Source organism: Neomonachus schauinslandi, chromosome 1 (assembly GCF_002201575.2).
Source record: "Neomonachus schauinslandi chromosome 1, ASM220157v2, whole genome shotgun sequence".
Taxonomy (NCBI): domain Eukaryota; kingdom Metazoa; phylum Chordata; class Mammalia; order Carnivora; family Phocidae; genus Neomonachus; species Neomonachus schauinslandi.
The window spans coordinates 63,239,594-63,246,442 of record NC_058403.1 but is presented as its reverse complement, the minus strand read 5'-3'; the positions used below and the strand labels follow the sequence as shown (position 1 = coordinate 63,246,442).

Genomic DNA, 6,849 nt, shown 5'->3' with positions numbered 1-6,849 from the left:
AACCTGCTGGGATTTTTGTTAGAAAGGCATTGAACACACAGATCATTTTGGGAAGAGTTGACGTCTTGACAATATTGAGTCTTCTGACCCATGAACAAAGCTTACATTTCTATTTATTCATTTAGGTCTCTTGAATTTCTCTCAGCAATGTTTTGTCATTTTCAGTTTAAGACCTTTCACATATTTTGTCACATTTATCCTTAAGTCTTTCATATTTTTTGATGCTATCTTAAAAGTTTCAATTTCCAATTGTTCATTGCCAGTATATAGAAATTCAACTCATTTTTGTATATTGATGTTGTATCTTGTATCTCCCTAAACTCATTAATGTCTTTGTAGCATTTTTTGTATATTACACTGGAATTTCTACAGAGACAATCATGTTATTTATGAAAAAGATAATTTTTCTTCTCTCGTTCCAATCTGGACTCCTTTTATTTCTTTTTTAGAAATATGATTTCATCTGGTTTTTCTTTTAAGTTGGCTAATATGTTGAATTACATTGATTGATTTTTGCAGGGTTGAATCCCTCTTGGGATGAATCCCACTTGGTCATGATGTAGTATCCTTTTTATATATTGCTTAATTTGTTGAAATTATGTTTATAATTTTTTTTTAAGATTTTATTTATTTATTTGACAGAGAGAGACACAGCGAGAGAGGGAGCACAAGCAGGGGGAGTGGGAGAGGGAGAAGCAGGCTCCACGCAGAGCAGGGAGCCCGATGCGGGACTCGATCCCAGGACCCTGGGATCATGACCTGAGCCGAAGGCAGTCGCTTAACCAACTGAGCCACCCAGGTGCCCTGTTTATAATTTTTGTATCTATATATAATGTTGAATAGAAGTGGTGACAGAAGACATCCCCCTATCTTGTTCCTGATCTTAGTGGGAAAGCATTCAGTCTTTCACCATTGAATACGATGTTAGCTGTCAGTATTTTGTAAATGTCTTTTATCAGGTTGAAGAAGTTCCTTCATATTCCTAGCTTGCCAAAAATTTTTATTAGGAATAAATATTAGATTTTGTCGAATGCAGCGTTTGCCTCTATTGAGATGATGATATGGCTTTTCTCCTTTGGTTTGCTACTATGGTGAATTACTGTTTGATTTTTGAACTTTAAACCAATTCTGCAATTTTGGGATGAACCCACCCCACTTGGTCATGTTGTGTTATCCTTTTTTATGCCATTAAATTCAATTTGTTAAAGTTTTGTTTAGATTTTTTTGCCTCTATATACATGAGAGATATTAGTCTATAGTTTTGTTTCTTGTAATATCTTTGTCTGGGTTTGGAGTTAGGGTAACGCTGGCCTCATAGAATGAGTTGGGAAGTACTCCCTCTTCTTCAATTTTTTTGGAAAATTTTGTGTAGAATTAGTATTATTTCTTCCTTCTATAGAATTAGTACAAATACTAATTCCTAGAGAGTTAGGATTATTTCTTCTAGCTATGTGGGCCTGGAATTTTCTGTGTGGGAAGGTTTTTAAGTACAATTTCAGCTTCTTTAACAGATACAGGGTTTTTTGGGTTATCTATTCTTGTGTGAGCTGTGGTAATTCATGTCTTTCAAGGAGTTTGTCCATTTTATCTATGTTGTGAAATTTATTGGCATAAAGTTATTATTATTCATAATAATCTATTTTTATCCTTTTTTCTTGTTTTTTTTTTTTCATGTCAGATGGGTAATATGTTGTAGTCGTAAACATGTCACAAAATAGTGTGAATACTCAATCATCACACTTATGAGCTATAAAAAGACCTACTTTTATCCTAAATACCTGTAGAATATGTGGTGATGTCAACTCTGTATTTCTGATATTGATAATTTGTCTTTTCTCTTTTTTTCCTGATTAGTCTAGCTAAAGCTTAGTCCATTTTATTGATTTTCTGAAAAAAACAGCCTTTGCTTTATTTGATTCTCTCTATTGTTTTCTTCTTTTCTATTTAATTGGTTCCTGCCTTGGTCTTTATTACTTCCTTTATTCTGCTTTACATTTGCTTTGCTCTTTCTTTTCTAGGTTTGTAAGGTAGAAGTTGAGATCACTGATTTGAGACCTTTCTTTTTTTCTAATACAGACATTCAGTGCTGTAAGTTTTCCCTTAAGTACTACTTTAATGGCATCTACAGATTCTGATATGTTGTTTTCATTTTCATTCAGTTCAAAACACTTTTCAATTTCTCTTTTGATGTGTTCTTCAATCTGCCAGTTATATGGAAGGGTGTTGTTTAGTTTCCAAATTGTTGGGGATTTTCCAAGGATCTTTTAGTTACTGATTTCTAATTTAATTTTTCTGTGGTCAGAGAACATAGGTTGTATGACTTGAATCCTATTGAATTTTATTGAGTCTATGGCCAAAAATAGTTCTCTGTGCACTTGAGAAGAATGTGTATTCTGCTATTGTTGGGTGTTCTCTAAATGTCAATCAGATTAAGTAATTAATAGTGTTATTCAAATTTTCTATACCCATACTGATTTTCTGCATACATGGTCTAGCAATTATTGAAAGAGGAGTGTTAAAATCTCTGACTAAAATTTTGGATTCATCTATTTCTTTGTGCAGTTCTTTCAGTTTTAACTTCATGTAATTTGAAGCACTATTATTAGGTTCATAAATGTTTAAGACTGTTATTTCCTCTTGATGAATTGACCCCTTTATCTTTATAATGATAAAATGAGCTTTTGATCCCTGGTAATAGTCTTTGGTCTGAAATTTATTTTGTTTGATTGTAAAGTAGCTAATCTCATTTTCCTTTGGCTAGTGTTAGCATAGTTTCTCTCTTTCCATCCTTTCACTTTTAACCTATTTATTATATTATCTTTATATTTATTTATTTATTTTATTTAAAGATTTTTGTTTATTTATTGAGAGAGAGAGAGAGAGAATGATAGACAGCATGAGAGGGAGGAGGGTCAGAGGGGGAAGCAGACTCCCCGCTGAGCAGGGAGCCCAATGCGGGACTCAGTCCTAGAACTTCAGGATCTTGACCTGAGCTGAAGGCAGTCACCCAACCAACTGAGCCACCCAGGCGCCCCTTATCTTTATATTTAAAGTGCACGTTTTTGTAGGCAGCATATAGTTGGGGCTTGCGCTTTTATTCAACCTGACAACCTATGCCTTTTAATCAGGCAGTTTACTCCATTTACATTTAATTTGATTTTTAAGGTGTTAGATTTGAGTTTATCCTTTTGCTATTTGTTTTCTATTTGTCCTTCCTGTTATTTGTTCTCACTTTCCTGGTTTTCTACCTTCTTTTGGGCTAATCAAGTTTCTTTTTGATTTGATTTTATCTCTGTTGTTGCTTTATTAGTTATAAGTCTTTATTTTTTTATGTTAGTGGTTGCTTAACTGTTTATAGTATATATATTTATCTTAGTGTATCTTAAAGTGATCTTATGCCATTTCACACATAATATAAGAACCCTACAATATATACTTTCATTTATCTCTTTCTGGCCTATATGATATTGTAATGCATTTTATTTTTCATTTCTACAAGTTTAATTTGGGTCTTCCTTTATATTTTCTGTGTTTCTAACTTTTTGAATATATGGAATACAGCTATAATAACTGTCTTAATGTTCTTTTCTGTTAATTCTAACATCTCTGTCAGTTCTAGGTTGCTTTTCACTAATTATTCTCCCCCATTGGTTGTATTTTTTTGACTCTTTGTATAATTGGTAATCTTTGTTTGGAGGCTAGACATTGTGAATCTTACCTTGTTCAGTGTTGACTATTTTTATAGCTCTATAAATCTTGTGCTTTTTTCTGGGAGATATTTAAGTTATTTGGATATAGTTTGGTCCTTTGGGATCTTGTTTTTACTTTTTAGTAGGTAGGTCTGAAGCAGTGCTCATTGTAGGGCTACTTCTCCACTACTGAGGCAGGATCTTCCTGAATACTCTACCCAGTGCCTTGTGAATTATGAGTTTTTCCTGTCTGGCTGATTGAAATAGGCACTATTCCTAGACCAATGTGAATGACAAGAACCATTCCCTCTAATCCTTACAGATGGTTCTTTCCTGGGCCTAGAACAGTCTCCTTAGATGCATACATTGGTCATAAATATTTGAGGGAGAACTCTGTGGATCTGTCCAGTATTCTGTCTCTGTGCATCTGTCTTCCTTCTGTTATTCTGTCATGTGAACTCTAGCTGCTTTGGTCTCTGGACCTTAGGGCCTATTTTCTCAACTCAGGTAATCTGCCAGGCTCTGTCTCAGCTTTCTCTTCCTTCTGCCATGCTTGGAAACTCTCAAAGTAGCAAACTGGGGCAATTATGGGACTCACCTTGTTAGTTTCTTAGTTCTCAGAGATCACTATCCTTTGTTGCTTCATATAGAGTATCTTGAAAACTGTTGTTGTAGGTATTTTATCTGTTTTTTTGTTTTGTTTTGTTTTAGATACTTTAGTTGGGATGGTACATCTTGTCCTTATTAGTTCATCTTGGCCAAAAGAGGAAGTCAAGTCATTGTTTTTTTTCCTTTTTGAGATTTAATCCTTTCCCTTTTATTTGCTCTTTTTTGAGGGTAAAATGTCAAGGTTTAGAAAAGTTGTAAAAATTATTCAAGGAACACCTGTATACACTTCATTTAGATTAATCAGTTGTTAACATTTTGCCACATTTATGCATGCTTTCTCTCACTCTCTCTCAGACTTTAACTGAACCATTTGAGAGAAATTGCAGACATCATGATAATCATTAAATAATTCTTAAGAATAAAGTCACTTTCCTATATAACCATAATACAATGATCAAATTCAAGAAACAGAGTATAGTGGAAGAAGCAGAAATTGCCTTTTCTTTTTAAAGATTTTATTCATATATTTATTTTGAGAGAGAGAGAGAGAAAGAGCACAGGGGGTGGGGCAGAGGGAGAGAGAGAGAGAGAGAATCTCAAGCAGACTCCACCCTCAGCATGGAGTCTGACGCAGGGCTCAGTCTCATGACCCTGCAATCATGACCTGAGCCAAAATCAAGAGTCAGACACTTAACCAACTGAGCCACCCAGATGCTCCCAGAAATTGCCTTTTAAAGGTTGGGCTCAGAAAAAAAATAGTAAAAAAATAGGGCCCCTGGGTAGCTCAGTCGTTGGGCATCTGCCTTTGGCTCAGGTCATGATCCCGGGGTCCTGGGATCGAGTCCCACATGGGGCTCCCTGCTTGGCGGGAGTCCTGCTTATCCCTCTCCCACGCCCCCTGCTTGTGTTCCCTCTCTTGCTGTCTCTCTCTGTGTTGAAAAATAAATAAAATCTTAAAAAAAAAAAATAGATAAATAAAAAAATAAAGGTTGGATTCGGAATTGGCACTCCTTCACTTCCATTCTATTCCATTTGTCAAAGCAGTCATAGGCTAACCCAGATTTAAAAGGAGGGGAAATATGTACCCATTTCTCAGCTGGAGGAATGTCAACAAATTTCAGGCCATTTTTAATCTATCACACTATACATATTCACTCCTATTATCTCAGTAATATACTTTGTGGCAACTCTTTTTCAATCCAGAAATTCAGATATCAAATCTCTTCAGTCTCCTTTAATCTGAAACAGTTTTTTATTTTTCTTTCTTTTATGACATTGAAATTTTGGGGGTGTGCAGGCCAGTTGTTTTGTAGAATGTCCCTTAATTTGGGCTTATCTGTTTCCTCATGTTTAAATTCCAATTCTGTATTTTTGTCAGGAATACAATGAAGGTGATGTCATGTCCTTAGAAAACCACCTCATGTGTGATGCCAGTTTGTGCTACTGGTGAACTTAGCTTTGAGTACTTGATTAAGGCGGTATCTGCCGGATGTCTCCAATGTACTGGTACTCTATCTCCATCATAATTGGTAAGTAATCTCCAGGAACGTCCTTTTTTTTTTTTTTTTTTTTTTCCTTTAAATTAAAAAAAAAAGTTCTGTATTCTGTGTTAGGGAATCTTTAATCTGTTGTGTATCGGTTCTGCTGACTGTCACTTATGTGTGACCTCCTATGAGTGGCGATTTTGTTGTTTTTGCTGTTAACTTGCATTTGTGCGAATCCTATGGGTCTGAATCAAGGGTACATCCTTCAGAGTGGGTTTCTATTGCTTCTACTTAGAGCACAGAGACTTGGTAACTCTTTAAAGGCTCAGGTTTGGCTCGCCTTCTTTCAGTCCCAGATCACAGTGTGGGCAGAAGCTCTCCATGTGCCCTCAGCAAAGCCCCAGATCTCTTGCTTAGAGTTCAATGGCCCAGTGCTGGTTCTTCCCATGGCTTGTTCCTTTTGGGTTGGGGTAATTCTTGGAGAATCTCTTACTTTCCCGTGCATGGCAGGGTGCCCTGGAGAATCTGGACTGCTATTCTGCCTGCCTAAGCAGAACCCACCATGATTTTTCACTTAAATCTTTAGTTATAAATATGATTCTGTCTTGAGTTTCTGTTATGATATCTTTGAAGAAGTTAGGATTTCTCACAATTTATTCAGTTAATATTCTTAATCGTCCTGCGAAATGGGAAAGGCAGGTAATTTGGTATATTATGTAGTTGAGAAAGCTGGAAGCTGCCAGGGTGATGTAAGTTAAGTTTCCTAACCTCTGAAGCCTCAGTTTCCTATTCTGTAAAACCAGAACTAACCAACTCTTTGAACTAACCCATGCTTTGTGAGTATTTACGGGGATGGATGTGGGACACACCCAGCCCCTAGCTCAGTATTATTAGCACAAGGCTTTAAGATCTCTCAAAAGACAAGATGTTCACCCCTCTCTCTCCCTCCTAGTTCAACTATTCCATCGCCCGGGTGGGGTCCGTGGGGCTCGGGGGGAGCGCCACGCTTGCAGAGAAACTGGCAGACCCGCCCCCAAGGCCTGGCCGACGCGACTCTCGGGGCGGGC

At 36.5% G+C, this 6,849-nt stretch overlaps 1 pseudogene; it reads right to left on the bottom strand.

The window, feature by feature from the left end:
* Window positions 1-1,672: 1,672 nt before the first annotated feature.
* On the bottom strand, window positions 1,673-1,759 carry LOC123323240 (annotated as a pseudogene).
* Window positions 1,760-6,849: the final 5,090 nt, after the last annotated feature.